We start from the raw sequence: 19,315 nt of genomic DNA, 5'->3' as shown, positions 1-19,315 counted from the left end.
TTCTTAGTGCCAAATATTCTCAAATATTCTGGAAAAAATCATATTTAAATTTCAGGGCATTTGGAGAACTTTTATTTTCGAGGTATTTTTTATATTGCATGGATAATTAGATAACAGACAGAAAAATATTTATTTTTATTTTATTTAATATAAAATAACAGAAAGTAAAAGTGGGGTACAGAAGGTCGTGCCTTCTAGTTTCATTCATCTCATGATCATCAAAAGGAATCCACTAACAAGGTTGATCAAGTCTTGTTAACGAACTCATTCCGAATAACATGGAACCGGAGAAATTTCGAATAACACTATGTTACCTCAACGGGGATATGCACATCCCCAATAATAAGAATATCATATTTCTTATTGACAGAGGAAGAGGAAGTTCAAAACCTCCAAATATAATCGATGGAATTTTTCCAATAGAGTTGATACTATGAACTTGAGGTTGTTTCCTCGGAAAGTGTACCATATGCTCATTACCATTTACATGAAAAGTGACATTGCCTTTAGTGCAATCAATAACAGCCCCTGCAGTATTCAAAAAGGGTCTTCCAAGAATAATAGACATAATACCGTCCTCGGGAATATCAAGAATAACAAAGTCCGTTAAAATAGTAACGTTTGCAACTACAACAGGCACGTCCTCACAAATACCGACAGGTATAGCAGTTGATTTATCAGCCGTTTGCAAAGATATTTCAGTAGGTGTCAACTTATTCAAATCAAGTCTACGATATAAAGACAGAGGCATAACACTAACACCGGCTCCAAGATCACATAAAGCAGTTTTAACATAGTTTCTTTTAATGGAGCATGGTATAGTTGGTACACCGGGATCTCCAAGTTTCTTTGGTATTCCATCCTTAAAAGTATAATTAGCAAGCATGGTGGAAATTTCAGCTTCCGGTATCTTTCTTTTATTTATAATAATATCTTTCATGTACTTAGCATAAGGATTGGTTTTGAGCATATCAGTTAATCGCATACGCAAAAAGATAGGTCTAATCATTTCAGCAAAGCGCTCAAAATCCTCATCATCCTTTTTCTTAGATGGTTTGAGAGGAAAAGGCATGGGTTTCTGAACCCAAGGCTCTCTTTCTTTACCATGTTTCCTAGCAATAAAATCTTTCTTATCATAACGTTGATTCTTTGATTGTGGGTTATCAAGATCAACAGGAGGTTCAATTTCTATGTCATTATCGTTACTAGGTTGAGCATCATTATGAACATTATTATTAACATTATCACTAGTTTCGGGTTCATTACCAGATTGAGTTTCAGCATCAGAAATAGAAATATCATTTGGATTCTCAGGTGTTTCAGTAATAGGTTCACTAGAAGCATGCAAAGTCCTATCATTTTTCTTTTTCTTCTTTTTAGAAGAACTAGGTACATCTATATTATTTCTCTGAGAATCTTGCTCAATTCTCTTAGGGTGGCCTTCAGGATACAAAGGTTCCTGAGTCATTCTACCAGTCCTAGTAGCCACTCTAACAGCATTATCATTATCTTTACTATTCAATTCATTGAGCAAATCATTTTGAGCTTTAAGTACTTGTTCTACTTGAGTGGTAACCATAGAAGCATGTTTACTAATAAGTTTAAGTTCACCTTTAACATTAGCCATATAACCACCCAAGTGTTCAAGCATATTTGAATTGTATTTCAATTGTCTACCAAAATAAGCATTAAAATCTTCTTGCTTAGCCATAAATTTATCAAACTCATCTAAGCATGGGCTAGCAAATTTAGTAAATGGGATTCCGGCTTTATCATATCTATAGAGAGAATTTACCTTTACTACCTGTGTCGGGTTATCAAGACCATGAGTTTCTTCAATAGGAGAAGGATTTGGATTATATGTTTCTTCAACAGGCGGTAAATTAAGACCATGTATTTCTTCAATAGGAGCTAAATTCTTAACATCTTCAGCTTTAATACCTTTTTCTTTCATAGATTTCTTTGCCTCTTGCATATCTTCAGGACTGAGAAATAGAATACCCCTCTTCTTCGGAGTTGGTTTAGGAATAGGCTCAGGAATTGGCTCTGGGGGTGTCCAATTATTTTCATTTGTCAACATATTATTCAATAGAATTTTAGCTTCATCCAGTGTTCTTTCCCTGAAAACAGAACCAACACAACTATCCAGGTAATCTCTGGAGGCATCGGTTAGTCCATTATAAAAGATATCAAGCATTTCATTTTTCTTAAGAGGATGATCAAGCAAATCATTAAGTAATTGGAGAGGCCTCCCCCAAGCTTGTGGGAGACTCTATTCTTCAATTTGCACAAAATTATATATATCCCTTAAAGCAGCTTGTTTCTTATGAGTAGGGAAATATTTAGCAGAGAAGTAATAAATCATATCCTAGGGACTACGCACACAACCAAGATCAAGAGAATTAAACCATATCTTAGCATCACCTTTTAATGAGAACGGAAATATTTTAAGAATGTAAAAGTAACGAGTTCTCTTATCTTTAGTGAATAGGGTGGCTATATCATTCAATTTAGTAAGATGTGCCACAACAGTTTTAGCCATGAAAAGGACCAGATTCAACCAAAGTAATTATATCAGGATCAACAGAGAATTCATAATCCTTATCAGTAACAAAGATATGTGAAGTAGCAAAAGCAGGTCCAGGTTTCATTCTAGCATTTAGAGATTGCTTACTCCATTTAGCTAATAGCCTTTTGAGTTCATTTCTATTTTTGCAAGCTAAAATAGCTAAAGAAGCTTCTTGAACAAAAACATAACCCTTAGGAATAACAAGTGATTCTTCATCATCACTTTCATCAGTATCATCAGATTCAATATTTTCAATCTCTCTAGCCCTAGCAAGTTGATCCTCAAGAAAATCACTAAGTGGCACAGTAGTATCACGCATAGAGGTAGTTTCATCATAAGTATCATGCATAGCAGAAGTGGCATCATCAATAACATGCGACATATCAGAACGAATAGCAGAAGCAGGTGTAGGTGCCGCAAGCTTACTCAAAACATAAGGTGAATCAAGTGCAGAGCTAGATGGCAGTTCCTTACCTCCCCTCGTAGTTGAGGGATAGATCTTGGTTTTTGGATCTCTCAAGTTCTTCATAATGATAAGCAGATATATATCCCAAGTGACTCAAAGAATAGAGCTATGCTCCCCGGCAACGGCGCCAAAAAATAGTCTTGATAACCCACAAGTATAGGGGATCGCAACAGTTTTCGAGGGTATAGTATTCAACCCAAATTTATTGATTCGACACAAGGGGAGCCAAAGAATATTCTCAAGTATTAGCAGCTGAGTTGTCAATTCAACCACACCTAGAAACTTAATATCTGCAGCAAAGTATTTAGTAGCAAAGTAATATGATAGTAGTGATAATGGTAACAAAAGGTAACAGTAGTAAAAGTAATGTTTTTGGTATTTTGTAGTGATGATAGCAATAGCAACGGAAAAGTAAATAAGCGAAGAACAATATATGGAAAGCTCATAGGCAATGGATCGGTGATGAAGAATTATGCCGGATGCGGTTCATCATGTAACAGTCATAACCTAGGGTGACATAGAACTAGCTCCAGTTTGTCAATGTAATGTAGGCATGTATTCCGAATATAGTCATACATGCTTATGGAAAAGAACTTGCATGGCACCTTTTGTCATACCCTCTCGTGGCAGCGGGGTCCTTACGGAAACTAAGGGATATTAAGGCCTCCTTTTAATAGAGAACTGGAACAAAGCATTAAGACATAGTGAATACATGAACTCCTCAAACTACGATCGTCACCGGTAAGTATCCCGATTATTGTCACTTCGGGGTTAACGGATCATAACACATAATAGGTGACTATGGACTTGCAAGATAGGATCAAGAACTCTCATATATTGATGAAAACATAATAGGTTCAGATCTGAAATCATGGCACTCGGGCCCTAGTGACAAGCATTAAGCATAGCAAAGTCATAGCAACATCAATCTCAGAACCTAGTGGACACTAGGGATCAAACCCTAACAAAACTAACTCGATTACATGATAGATCCCATCCAACCCATCACCGTCCAGCAAGCCTACGATGGAATTACTCACGCACAGTGGTGAGCATCATGAAATTGGTGATGGAGGATGGTTGATGATGACGATGGCGACGGATTCCCCTCTCCGGAACCCCGAACGGACTCCAGATCAGCCCTCCCGAGAGGTTTTAGGGCTTGGCGGGGGCTCCCTAACATAAAACGCGATGATTTCTTCTCTCTGATTTTTTTCTCCCCGAAACACAATATATGGAGTTGGAGTTGGAGTCGGAGAGGCAACAGGGGGCCCATGAGGTAGGGGGGCACGCCCTAGGGGGGCACGCCCTAGGGGGGCAGGCATGCCCCCACCCTCGTGGAGATGTGGTGGCCCCCTGGCCTTCATATTTTGCAGGTATTTTTCATATTTTTTGAAAAGTTGCTCCGTGAAGTTTCAGGTCATTCCGAGAACGTTTGTTTTTGCATATAAATAACACCATGGTAATTCTGCTGAAAGCAGCGTCAGTCTGAGTTAGTTCCATTCAAATCATGCAATTTAGAGTCCAAAACAAGGGCAAAAGTGTTTGGAAAAGTAGATACGACAGAGACGTATCACATGGCCATGCAGGCCAACGAGACCGCCCCCCTAGAGGGAGAGACCGACCGACAGGGGCACTCAATGCCCCTGCCAAAACCTGCCCTCGCGGCAAGAGTGCGGTCGAGCACCCAGGGATCTTCGACCTACGCGATAAGCTACAAGAAAATAAAGCTCCTTCCCGATCCTTTTACGAATCACGGAGCTGTGCACCAGTCGGCTTGGAAGGTGTAAGATCATGCATGTCGCCTAGAGTGGGGTGAATAGGCGCTTTAAAAAATTATGATTTAGGCTTGAACAAATGCGGAATAAAACTTGCGTTTAATCTGTCAAGCACAAAACCTAAAACAACTAGGCTCACCTATGTGCACCAACTTATGCTATATATAACATGAAACACTATGACTATCACAAAGTAAAGTGCATAAGTAAAGGGCTCGGGTAAGAGATAACCAAGGCACGCAGAGACGACATGTATCCCCAAGTTCACATCCTTGCGGATGCCAATCTCCTTTGGAGAGGCGTGGAGGCACAATGCTCCCCAAAATGCCACTAGGGCCACCGTAATCTCCTCACATCCTCGCACAATGCAAGATGTCGTGATTCCACTAAGGGACCCTTGAGAGCGGTCACCGAACCCGTACAAATGGCAACCCTTGGGGGCAGTCACCGGAACCCGTACAAATTGCTCGGGGGCAATCTCCACAACCTAATTGGAGACCCTGACGCAAGCCCGGAGCTTTACACCACAATGATTGAGCTCCGAGACACCACCAATCGTCTAGGGCGCCCAAGCACCCAAGAGGAACAACCTCTACGGTACCACGCACCCAAGAGTAATAAGATTCTCAACTTTTAACTTCCACATATCACCATGGAGAACTCAAACCGTAGGATCGAAAGTTGTCTAGAGGGGGGGGGGTGATTAGACTACTTGACCAAATAAAAATCTAGCCTTTTCCCAATTTTAGTTCTAGGCAGATTTTAGCAACTTAGCACAAGTCAAGCAATCAACCTACACATGCAATTCTAAGAGTATAGCAGCGAAAAGTAAAACAATTGCATATGAAGGTAAAGGGAGGAGTTTGGAGTGTGCAAACACAATTGGAGACACGGAGATTTTTGGCGTGGTTCCGATAGGTGGTGCTATCGTACATCCACGTTGATGGAGACTTCAACCCATGAAGGATAACAGTTGCGCGAGTCCACGGAGGGCTCCACCCACGAAGGGTCCACAAAGAAGCAACCTTGTCTATCCCACCATGGTCGTCGCCCACGAAGGACTTGCCTCACTTGGGTAGATCTTCACGAAGTAGGCGATCTCCTTGCCCTTACAAACTCCTTGGTTCAACTCCACAATCTTGACGGAGGCTCCCAAGTGACACCTAACTAATCTAGGAGACACCACTCTCCAAGAGGTAACAAATGGTGTGTTGATGATGAACTCCTTGCTCTTGTGCTTCAAATGATAGTCTCCCCAACACTCAACTCTCTCTCACAGGATTTGGATTTGGTGGAAAGATGATTTGAGTGGAGAGCAACTTAGGGAAGGCTAGAGATCAAGATTTATGTGGTTGGAGTGTAATATCTTGACCTCAACACAAGTGTAGGTGGGTCTCTCTCAGAAAATGTATGTTGAAAGTGTAGGCATGTTCTATGGCTCTCTCCATTAATGAAGAGTGGGTGGGGGGTATAAATAGCCTCCACACAAAATCTAACCGTTACACACAAATCACCAAACTCGGTGGGACCGAATCATACAACTCGGTCATACCGATTTAGTTCAAAATGTGAATGTTAGGATTTTCGGTGGGACCGACATGTCAACTCGGTGGGACCGATTCCATTAGGTTTAGGGCATAACGTAATCTCGGTAAGACCAATTACACAAACTCGGTGAGACCGATTTTGGTAATGGACTAACAGAGAGTTGGTCAGGCAAACTCGGTGGGATCGATTCGCTCATCTTGGTTGGACCAAAGTGTTACGAAAGGGAAACAGAGAGTTTGCATTGCAATCTCGGTGGGACCGATCGCTCATCTCGGTTTGGCCAAAATGTTACGAAGGGAAAGAGAGAGATTACAATCCCATCTTGGTGAGACCGATATCCCTATCGGTGAGACCGAAAAGACTAGGGTTTTTGGCAGTGGCTATGTCAACTAAACTCGGTAGCGCCGGATAGAAAGTTTCGATGGGGCCGTGTTTGACTTTTGGTTTGAGACATATGTGGATATGAGAAAGTAGTCGAGGGCTTCTGGAGCATATCACTAAGCACTTTGAGCAAGTAAGCCATTAGGCAACACCTCATCCCCTCTTAATAGTATTGGCTTTTCCTATGGACTCAATGTGATCTTGGACCACTTAAAATGAAAAATGTAGAGTCCTGAGCTTTGAGCTTGAGCCAATTATTTGTCCTTAGAATTTTGGGGGATCCACTTTTCTCATCCATGCCATGCCAATCATCGAGCTTTCCTGAAATGTTTATCTTTAAGTAGCATTAGCTCAATGAACTATATGTTGTTAGGAATTACCAAAACCACCCAGGGATAGTTGCACTTTCACAAACCTATGCACCAAATGCAATGGCAAGGGCACACAGAGTGCCCAAGTCCTTCTCTCCCAAATCCACCACAACAATTAATGATAGGAAGGAAAATGGGAGGAAGAACAAAGGAGAGAACAAAAGAACTCCAAGATCTAGATCCAAGGGGTTCCCCTCACATGGAGAAGAAAGTGATCGGTGGAAATGTGGATCTAGATCTCCTCTCCTTTTTCCTCAAAAACTAGCAAGAATCCATGGAGGGATTGAGAGTTAGCAAGCTAGAAGAAGGTCAACAATGGGGTAAGAACACGAGTTCAAAGGATTGGGTTCAATGGGGAAGAAGACCCCCTTTTATAGGCACCCCAAATCCAACCGTTATGTGCACGTGTCGTGCACAAGCGGTACTACTGCTCCTAGGAGCGGTACTACCGCTAAAGGCCAAGTAGTACATAGACATGGTGGTACTAGGTGGCGACAGGGTGGTAGTACCGCACGGAAAAGTACTACCGCGCCCTACTACCGCCCTAGTACCGTGAGAGCAGAAAAGACTACAGCAGCCCAAAAATAACCAGTAGTGGCAGCAGAAGTGGACTTATGGTAGTACCGCGTGGGCGGTACTTCTGCCCTCTACTACCATGCTACTGTCTCCCATTTACAGGAGCACGAAGTGCGGTAGCTCATAATGGAAATACCGTATGAGCGGTACTACCATGGAGTGGAGCTGTACTATCGCTTAGGAGCTGAAAACAGCCCAAGAGAAACAAAAGGATACAATAAAGCCTGGACTGCCATAACTTTTGCAAATGAGCTCCGAATTGAGCAATCTCAAGCTTGTTGGATAGATGATGAAAAATACTATGTTATAGAGATGTGAAACCTCCATCCGAGAAGAACCTACATAAACTCCAACATCGAAAACATCATAGAAGATGCAATTGAGAACTCCATTTTTGATGAACACGAGCTTCTCATGAAGATGACCGAAAGCTCTAGAACTCTCAAAGAGAAACACCAAACAAGAACCAAGAAAGATGATGCAAATATGCAATGGTTTGAGATCTCTACGAACAATAAGATCAAGCTACTTACTTGAGAGCCCCCCTTGATAGTACGACAATCAAACCTATAACCTGGTCTCCAACTACCACCATGAGACCGACAAAATAGAAAACCTATCAAGGGAAAACCTTTGCCTCACACATAGTCCACTTGAGCTAGATGATGACGATCTTGACTTCCTCAAGTTGGACCACCTTTCTTGATTGCGGTGTCTCGATGAAGACTAGTTGATTGCTCCCCCATACTCCACTATGGGTGAGCCACTCTTTGACACATCTTCACAAGTACATTGTCACCACAATGGATGGTAAGCTTCAAGCATGATCTCTTTGTGATGCTCCACTTGAACTTGCACACCTAGACGTTGATGATGATCACCACTTGATATCATCCTCCATGAGTTGTATGAGATCTTCCTCTTGATGCATACCCATGGAAACATATCTAACCCACATAAAACTCTCATGTAGACCATGGGTTAGTACCCAAAGCGTAATGGACAATGCTTACCATACCATGGGATCACTTGATCCCTCTCGGTACATCTTGTATGCTTGTGTTGATCAACTTGATTCACTCTTTAACTTAGTGTTGATCAACCTTGAATGTTTCCAACTCTCTTCATTAAGATGACGTCTTGAAGGTAAACATGAATATTCGCACAATCTTCTTCTTCAGGACATGCTTGCAATAGGCTCGACTCTCATGTGACCAATATTTGGATAAATCCTTGAATAGCACCTCGGTCAACACATATTCTTGTTCTAATAACCTTGAAACCAACGAATGGTCTTCAAGCAATACCTATGGACAAACCCTTCAAATATAACTCAAGGCAACCATTAGTCCATATAGATTGTCATCAATTACCAAAACCAAACATGGGGTCACCACATGTTCTTTCAGAAGTCTATGAGACTGGTTAGACAGGCACAAGAGAGATCAGGAGCAGGTTCGAGCTAGGGCAATGAATCATACCCAACTAGACGCGACTCATTTTCGAGGACCCGTGCACCCTGTATGCTTTATAGATGAGGTGATGGAGCACCAGTTCCCAGAAGGGCTCAAGCCCATCAATATTGATCAATATGATGGGACAACTGACCCAGCAGTCTGGATAGAGGACTTCCTTCTCCACATCCACATGGTCCAAGGAGATGACCTCCACGCCATAAAATATCTGCCCCTCAAACTCAAAGGGCCTGCAAGGTAGTGGCTCCACAGCCTCCCTCCAAACTCCATCGAAAGATGGAAGGAGCTTGAGGAGGCTTTTCGGGCAAGCTTCTAAGGCACGTATGTTCGGCCCCCGGATGCTGACAACCTTAGCCATATAGTCCAGAAGGAGGGCAAATCAGCTCAGAAGTTCTAGAATCGGTTCCTGACCAAAAGGAACCAGATCATTGACTGTCCCGACGCCGAGGCCCTCGCAGCATTCAAGCACACTACAAAATTTCATCTATTCAGTGACAAAAACCCTAGTGAGGAAACGTCGCCTAAAATCATTTTCGGTGACAGTCCACCATCACAAGATGTTTCCTCCCGGGCAGCACCCTAGCCAACTTTGGAGATATTATGGCCTGATTTTTAGGGACGCATTTGGGCAGCACTAACCATGTCCAGTTTCTAGGACGGTTCGTAGTGTCACATAAAATGTTTGGTGTGACAAAAATGGTAGGTTGGTTATAAAAATGATTTAATAAATGGCCAGTAGTGTTCAGAACGTAGTACCTTATAATTTCTGACATGGTAGAGTTTATAACATATTAGAATCAAATTTTTAGGGTACTAGTTGAGATGTTCGACATGTTGGAAAAGGAAAAAATGGTGCAGTGGGCTTGAAAACAAAGTTTTGGGTTTATCTAGTGGATATTAGTTGAGATGCTCGTAATAAAATCTATTACATTCTTTCCATTTATGCTATCATTTTACTGAACTATGAGATGCCATACCAATTCTTAAATAAAACAAGAACAAGAAAATATTATCACAAATAATAATATAGCATTATGATGTCTACTACACAACCTTCTTCTTGTAGACGTTGTTGGGCCTCCAAGTGCATAGGTTTGTTGGACAATAGCAAATTTCCCTCAAGTGGATGACCTAAGGTTTATCAATCCGTGGGAGGCATAGGATGAAAATAGTCTCTCTCAAACAACCCTGCAACCAAATAGCAAAGAGTCTCTTATGTCCCCAACACACCCAATACAATGGTAAATTGTATACGTGCACTAGTTCGGCGAAGAGATGGTGATACAAGTGCAATATGGATGATAGATATAGGTTTTTGTAATCTGAAAATATAAAAACAGCAAGGTAACTAATGATAAAAGTGAGCACAAACGGTATCGCAATGCGTTGAAACAAGGCCTAGGGTTCATACTTTCACTAGTGCAAGTTCTCTCAACAACAATAACATAATTGGATCATATAACTATCCCTCAACATGCAACAAAGAGTCACTCCAAAGTCACTAATAGCGGAGAACAAACGAAGAGATTATTGTAGGGTACGAAACAACCTCAAAGTTATTCTTTCTGATCGATCTATTCAAGAGTTCGTACTAGAATAACACCTTAAGACACAAATCAACCAAAACCCTAATGTCACCTAGATACTCCAATGTCACCTCAAGTATCCATGGGTATGATTATACGATATGCATCACACAATCTCCGATTCATCCATTCAACCAACACAAAGAACTTCAAAGAGTGCCCCAAAGTTTCTACCGGAGATTCAAGACGAAAATGTGTGCCAACCCCTATGCATAAGTTCACGAGGTCACGGAACTCGCAAGTTGATCACCAAAACATACATCAAGTGGATCACGTGATATCCCATTGTCACCACAGATAAGCACATGCAAGACATACATCAAGTGTTCTCAAATCCTTAAAGACTCAATCCGATAAGATAACTTCAAAGGGAAAACTCAATCCATTACAAGAGAGTAGAGGGGGAGGAACATCATAAGATCCAACTATAATAGCAAAGCTCATGATACATCAAGATCGTGCCGAATCAAGAACACGAGAGAGAGAGAGATCAAACACATTGCTACTGGTACATACCCTCATCCCCGAGGGTGAACTACTCCCTCCTCGTCATAGAGAGCACCGGGATGATGAAGATGGCCAACGGAGAGGGATTCCCCCCTCCGGCAGGGTGCCGGAACGGGTCTAGATTGGTTTTCGGTGGCTATAGAGGATTACGGTGGTGGAACTCCTGATCTAGGTTTCTTTCTGGAAGTTTGGGTATATATAAGATGTGTTGGAGTCGGGAACAAGGCAGGGGGTCTCCGAGGCGTCCACGAGGTAGGGGGCGCGCCCCCACCCTCGTGGTGGCCTCGGGACTCTTCTGGCCCATCTCCGGTACTCCTTGGGCTTCTTCTGGTCCAAAAATGATCTCCGTGAAATTTCAGGTCAATTGGACTCCGTTTGGTTTTCCTTTTCTGTGATACTCAAAAACAAGGAAAAACAGAAACTGGCACTGGGCTCTAGGTTAATAGGTTAGTCCCAAAAATCATATAAAATAGCATATAAATGCATATAAAATATCCAAGGTTGATAATATAATAGCATGGAACAATAAAAAATTATAGATACGTTGGAGACGTATCACATTACATGTTCATGCATGGAACAAACATTTGGTACATCGACAATGTCATTCCCAAAAGTATCACATATCACGAGTAGGAGTGTTCGAGCATCAACATGAAGTGCATCAACATCATAGAACTACTCTTCAGCAAATTACACAGATTACCAATTCATGGGTTTGACAAAGAGGATAACCTGATAACCCACAAGTATAGGGGATCGTTTGTAGCCTTCTTCAATAAATAAGAGTGTCGAACCCAACGAGGAGCTAAAGGCAGAACAAATATTCCCTCAAGTTCTATCGACCACCGATACAACTCTACACACACTTGACGTTTGCTTTATCGGAAACAAGTATGAAACTATTTTGTAGGTGTGATGCTAGAACTACTTTGCAAGAATAAAACTAGAAGTACTTTGCAAGATAATAAAAGTTAGGTGTTTAGAAAAAGGGTTTGTGTCAACAAGAAAGTTATTTGTCCCTAGGCAATCGATAACAAGTACCGATAATCAGTCTTGCAATTCTATATGAGGGAGAGGCATGAGCTAACATACTTTCTCTACTTGGATCATATGCACTTATGATTGGAACTCTAGCAAGCATCTGCAACTACTAAATATCATTAAGGTCGTGAAACCCAACCATAGCATTAACTATCAAGTCCTCTTTATCCCATACGCCATAGCCCACCTACTCGGGTTTAAGCTTCTGTCACTCTCGCAACCCACCATAAGCGAACCATGAACATATTGCAACACACTACAGTGGGGGCCCCTCACGTTTGCGCGAGAATGGAGGGCACCGTAGGACATCACCATAAATAAAATATACAATCATACCAACCAAGATCATGATTAACCCACAGGAAAAAATGGATCTACTCAAACATCATAGGATAACCATAGATCATTGGGAAATAATATATGGAGTTGAGCACCATGTTTAAGTAGAGATTACAGCGGGGAGAAGGGGTGTTACACTGCTGCATAGAGGGGGAGACAGTTGGTGTTGACGGTAGCAAGATTGTTGATGTAGATCGCCGTCCCGATCGTTGCCCCGGCGGCACTTCGGTGCCACCGGAAGCGAGGGGAGAGAGCCCCCCTCCTTCTTCTTCCTTGCCCCTCCCCTAGATGGGAGGAGAGTTCACCCTCGGTCCTTGGTCTCCATGGCGGCGGAGGGGCGGGAGCCCCCTCCGAGATTGGATCTCCCTCTCTGTTCTCTTTTGTTTCTCGTTCCCCAGATCTGGTCGAAAACCGTTTCTTATATTCCGGGAGATCCGTAACACCGATTGCGCTGAGATTTTAACACGATTTTTTACGGATATAAGCTTCCCTGTGCCCGAAGTAGAGCCCCAACCGACGTACGAGGTGAGCACAACCCACCACCACACGCCTGGCTCAAGGGTCGCGCCCTGGTGTCTTGTGGTGTGTGTGGGCCTCCGTTTGTGGTGATTCCAACTCCCAAAAATCACATATATTCCAAAATAATTCTCCATAAAATTTTATTTCATTTGGACTTTGTTTGATATGGATACTCTGTGATACAAAAAACATGCAGAAAACAGGCACTGGCACTGGGCACTGGATCAATAGGTTAGTCCAATATAAATCATATAAAAAGTTGCCAAAAATATGTGAAAGTTGTATAAAATTGGCATGAAACAATCAAAAATTATAGATACGACAGAGACGTATCAGCATCCCCAACCTTAAATCCCACTTGTTCTCGAGTAGGTAAATGATAAAAGGATATTTTTTTGATGTGGAATGATACCTAGCATAAACTTGATCATATATCTAATCATGGCATGAATATTAAGACATAAGTGATTCAAAGCAATAGTCTATAATTTGACATAAAGACATCAATACTCAGGCATCCAACAAACAATCATGTCTTTCAAAATATCAACACTAAAGAAAGCTATCCCTACAAAATCATATAGTCTTGTCATGCTTTGTCTTCTTAACACAAAGTATTTATCATGCACAACCCCGATGACAAGCCGAGCAATTGGTTCATACTTTTTAACGCGCTTCAGCTTTTTCAAATCTCACGCAATACATGAGCACAAGCCATGGATATAGCACTACGGGTGGAATAGAGTATGATGATAGGGGTAAATATAAAGAAGACAAAAAGTAAAAAAGTCTCACATCGACGCGGCTAACCAACGGGCTATGGAGATGCCCATCAATCGATATCAATGTGAGGAGTAGGGATTTCCATGCAACGAATGCACTAAGATCTATAAGTGTATGAAAGCTCAATATGAAAACTAAGTGGGTGTGCATCTAATCCTATAATGAAAAAATCCCACTAGTATATGAAAGTGATAACATAGGAGACTCTCCATATGGAAAACATGGTGCTACTTTGAAGCACAAGTGTGGTAAAGGATACTAACAATGCCCCTTCTCTCTTTGTTTATTTATTTTTTCTTTCTATTTTTTTATTTTTTCCCCTTTCTTTTTTCCTTTTTTTATTTTTTCTCTCTCATTATCCGGAGTCTCATCCCGACTTGTGGGGGAATCATAGTCTCCATCATCATTTCCTCACCGGGGCATGATGACCCACAAGTATAGGGGATCTATCGTAGTCTTTTTGATAAGTAAGAGTGTCGAGCCCAACGAGGAGCAGAAGGAAATGATAAGCAGTTTTTAGTAAGGTATTTTCTGCAAACACTGAAATTATCGGTAACAGATAGTTTTGTGATAAGGTAATTTGTAAAGGGTAACAAGTAATAAAAGTAAATGAGGTGCAGCAAGATGTCCCATCCTTTTTGTAGCAAAGGACAAGCCTGGACAAACTCTTATATAAAGGAAAACGCTCCCGAGGACACATGGGAATTATCGTCAAGCTAGTTTTCATCATGCTCATATGATTCGCGTTCGGTACTTTGAAAATTTGATATGTGGGTGGACCAGTGCTTGGGTACTGCCCTTCCTTGGAAAAGCATCCCACTTATGATTAACCCCTCTTGCAAGCATCCTCAACTACAAAAGAAGTATTAAGGCAAACCTAACCATAGCATGAAACATATGGATCCAAATCAGCCCCTTACGAAGCAACGCATAAACTAGGGTTTAAGCTTCTGTCACTCTAGCAACCCGTCATCTACTTATTACTTCCCAATGCCTTCCTCTAGGACCAAACAATGGTGAAGTGTCATGTAGTCGATGTTCACATGACACCACTAGAGGAAAGACAACATACTTCTCATCAAAATATCGAACGAATACCAAATTCACATGACTACTTATAGCAAGACTTCTCCCATGTCCTCAGGAACAAACGTAACTACTCACAAATAATATTCATGTTCATAATCAGAGGGGTATTAATATGCATAAAGGATCTGAACATATGATCTTCCACCAAATAAACCAACTAGCATCAACTACAAGGAGTAATCAACACTACTAGCAACCCACAGGTACCAATATGAGGTTTTGGGACAAATATTGGATACAAGAGATGAACTAGGGTTTGAGATGAGATGGTGATGGTGAAGATGTTGATGGATATTGACCCCCTCCCGATGAGAGGATCGATGGTTATGATGATGGTGATGATTTCCCCCTCCCGGAGGGATGTTTCCCCGGCAGAACAGCTCCGCGAGAGCCCTAGATTGGTTCCGCCAAGGTTCCGCCTCGTGGAGGCGGAGTTTCGTCCCGAGAGCTTGCTTATGAGTTTTTCCAGGGCAAAAGACTTCATATAGCCAAATATGGGCATTGGAGGCCTGCCAAGGGGCCCACAAGGCAAGGGGGCACGCCCGGGGGGTAGGGCGCGCCCCCACCCTCATGGATGGTGGGTGGGCCCCCTTTGGTGCTTCCCTCGTCCAATATTTTTTATATATTCTAAAACCGACTTCCGTAAAGTTTCAGGACTTTTGGAGTTGTGCATAATAGGTCTCTAATATTTGCTCCTTTTCCAGCCCAGAATTCCAGCTGCCGGCATTCTCCCTCTTCGTATAAACCTTGTAAAATAAGAGAGAAGGCATAAGTATTGTGACATAATGTGTAACAACAGCCCATAATGCAATAAATATCGATATAAAAGCATGATGCAAAATGGACGTATCAACTCCCCCAAGCTTAGACCTCGCTTGTCCTCAAGCGGAAGTCGGTATCGAAAAATATGTCCACATGTTTAGAGATAGAGGTGTCGATAAAATAAAATATGGATATGAGGGCATCTTGATCATTCTTATAACAACACACACACACACACACACACACATATATATATATATATAGTCATATGATTTCTTATGCTAAAGTAAGAATTCATTCACAATTTCAAGTATGAATCAGAAACTTCTTTGAAAACTAACAAACTATAATCTCAGTCATTGGAGCAATTGCAATTTATCATAACATCGGAAAGAGTCAATATAAGAGCTTTTTAGCAAGTCCACATACTCAACTATCATTTAGTCTTTCACAATTGCTGACACTCACTCAATACTTATGGGTATGAAGTTTTAATCGGACACAAAGAAAGATATGGGCTTATAGTTTTGCCTCCCAAACTTTTACCTCAAGGGTAATGCCAACAATAATAGTTCATGAAAAGTCACATCCAATTAGCTATATATATCAGGATCTTTCCAACACACAGTGCTTGCCAAAGGATAAAATGTAAAAAGGAAAGGTGAAGATCACCATGACTCTTGTATGAAGTATAAGACAAGAATAAAAGATAGGCCCTTCGCAGAGGGAAGCAGAGGTTGTCATGTGTTTTTATGGTTGGATGCATGAAATCTTAATGCAAAAGAACATCACTTTATATTGCCACTTGTGATATGGACCTTTATTATGTAGTCCGTCGCTTTTATTTCTTCCATATCACAAGATCGTATAAAGCTTATTTTCTCCACACTAATAAATCATACATATTTAGAGAGCAATTTTTATTGCTTGCAACAATGACAACTTACTTGAAGGATCTTACTCAATCCATAGGTAGATATGGTGGACTCTCATGGCAAAATTGGGTTTAAGGATATTTGGAAGCACAAGTAGTATTTCTACTTGGTGCAAAGAATTTGGCTAGCACGAGAGGGAAAGGCAAGCTCAACATGTTGGATGATCCATGACAATATAATTTATTTCGGATGTAAGAAAGCATAACCCATTACGTTGTCTTCCTTGTCCAACATCAACTTTTTAGCATGTCATATTTTAATGAGTGCTCACAATCATAAAAGATGTCCAAGATAGTATATATATATGTGAAAACCTCTCTTTCTTTTGCAACAATGACCAAAACTATCTTTGTCAACTCTCAACAACTTTTATTCATCATACTCTTTATATGTGAAGTCATTATTCTCCATAAGATCAATACGATCTCTTTATTTCTTTTTATTACCTCAAGATCATAGCAAGATGGCAAAGCCCTTGTCTCAACACTAATCTTTATTATATATGGCTCACGGACTCGATTGCATAGAAGGATCATAAAGCAAAACTCAAAACTAAATCATACTAAAACTTTATTCTACTAGATCAAGATATTACCAAAAGAATCGAACTAAGAAAAATGGTAAAGATAAAAGTGTGATGGTGATACGATACCGGGGCACTCCCCCAAGCTTGGCAGTTGCCAAGGGGAGTGCCCATACCCATGTATTTATGTCTCTTTATTCGGAGGTGGAGGAGATGGTGACGATGATGACAGCTGTGCCTTCAGCTTTTTCATATTGTAATTGAGAAGAGCTGTCTCCTCCTTTAAATCATCGACCTCCGATTCCAGCTTCAAGATCCTTTCACATAGATCTCCTTTGCTTTTCTGCCAAAAACGAGAAGGAATAGATTGGTTGTTAGACAGTTTAGCTCTCTTAGGGAGACTAGACTTCTTGAACTTCACGTGCATATCCCCAGGTTGAGGTAGAGGAACATCCTCCTCCTCTGAACTTGAATAATTGATCCTCATCAAATGCGCATCCTCCTCATCATCCGTAGTTCGACCACAAGGGGATAGGTCCCCATAGGTGTTTGGGTCAGCAATGAGATGTGAGACATAGCTCTCTCCATCGGAGTCTTGAGATGACATCTTGCTCTAAATCTGCAGCAGAAACAACTCGAAACAAAAACAGAGGATAATTGTGTGCTACGGTGGTCAAAACCTTCGGGAGATTATATAATGAATTTTTACCGACCAAAAGAAGTATCGTGCAAGAAAATGGAGTCCGGAGGGCACACGAGGTGCCCACGATGCAGGGGGTGCGCCTAGGGGGTAGGTGCCTCGTGTCCTTTCCGGACTGCTTCTTATTTTTCTATTTTCATAAATATTCCAAAACGGAGAAAAGTTGCTGTTAGAACTGTTTTGGAGTCGGTTTACTTACCGTACCACATACCTCTTCCTTTTCAGAGGCTTAAACGTTCTAGAAGGTGTCCCTTATATACTCCTCCGGGGTTACAGTTTCAATAACATTAGTTTCAACATTTATAGGATTACCTGAGATATAATGCTTGATTCTTTGACCGTTCACTGATGTCTACTACAGAACCTTCTTCTTGTAGACGTTGTTGGGCCTCCAAGTGCAGAGGTTTGTAGGACAGTAGCAAATTTCCCTCAAGTGGATGACCTAAGGTTTATAAATCCGTGGGAGGCGTAGGATGAAGATGGTCTCTCTCAAACAACCCTGCAACCAAATAGCAAAGTGTCTCTTGTGTCCCCAACACACCCAATACAATGGTAAATTGTATAGGTGCACTAGTTCGGCGAAGAGATGGTGATACAAGTGCAATATGGATGGTAGATATAGGTTTTTATAATCTGAAAATATAAAAACAGCAAGTTAACTAATGATAAAAGTGAGCACAAATGGTATTACAATGCTAGGAAACAAGGCCTAGGGTTCATACTTTCACTAGTGCAAGTTCTCTCAACAATAATAACATAATTGGATCATATAACTATCCCTCAACATGCAACAAAGAGTCACTCCAAAGTCACTAATAGCGGAGAACAAACGAAGAGATTATGGTAGGGTACGAAACCACCTCAAAGTTATTCTTTTTGATCGATCTATTCAAGAGTTCGTACTAGAATAACACCTTAAGACACAAATCAACCAAAACCCTAATGTCACCTAGATACTCCAATGTCACCTCAAGTATCCATGGGTGCGATTATACGATATGAATCACACAATCTCAGATTCATCTATTCAACCAACACAAAGAACTTCAAAGAGTGCCCCAAAGTTTCTACCGGAGAGTCAAGACGAAAACATGTGCCAACCCCTATGCATAAGTTCACGAGGTTACAGAACTCGCAAGTTGATCACCAAAACATAAATCAAGTGGATCACGTGATATCCCATTGTCACCATAGATAAGCACATGCAAGACATACATCAAGTGTTCTCAAATCCTGAAAGACTCAATCCGATAAGATAACTTCAAAGGGAAAACTCAATTCATCACAAGAGAGTAGAGGGGGAGAAACATCATAAGATCCAACTATAATAGCAAAGCTCGCGGTCCATCAAGATCATACCACCT

This window comes from Triticum dicoccoides, chromosome 6A (genome assembly GCF_002162155.2).
Source record: "Triticum dicoccoides isolate Atlit2015 ecotype Zavitan chromosome 6A, WEW_v2.0, whole genome shotgun sequence".
Lineage (NCBI taxonomy): Eukaryota > Viridiplantae > Streptophyta > Magnoliopsida > Poales > Poaceae > Triticum > Triticum dicoccoides.
This window is presented reverse-complemented; position numbering follows the sequence as displayed.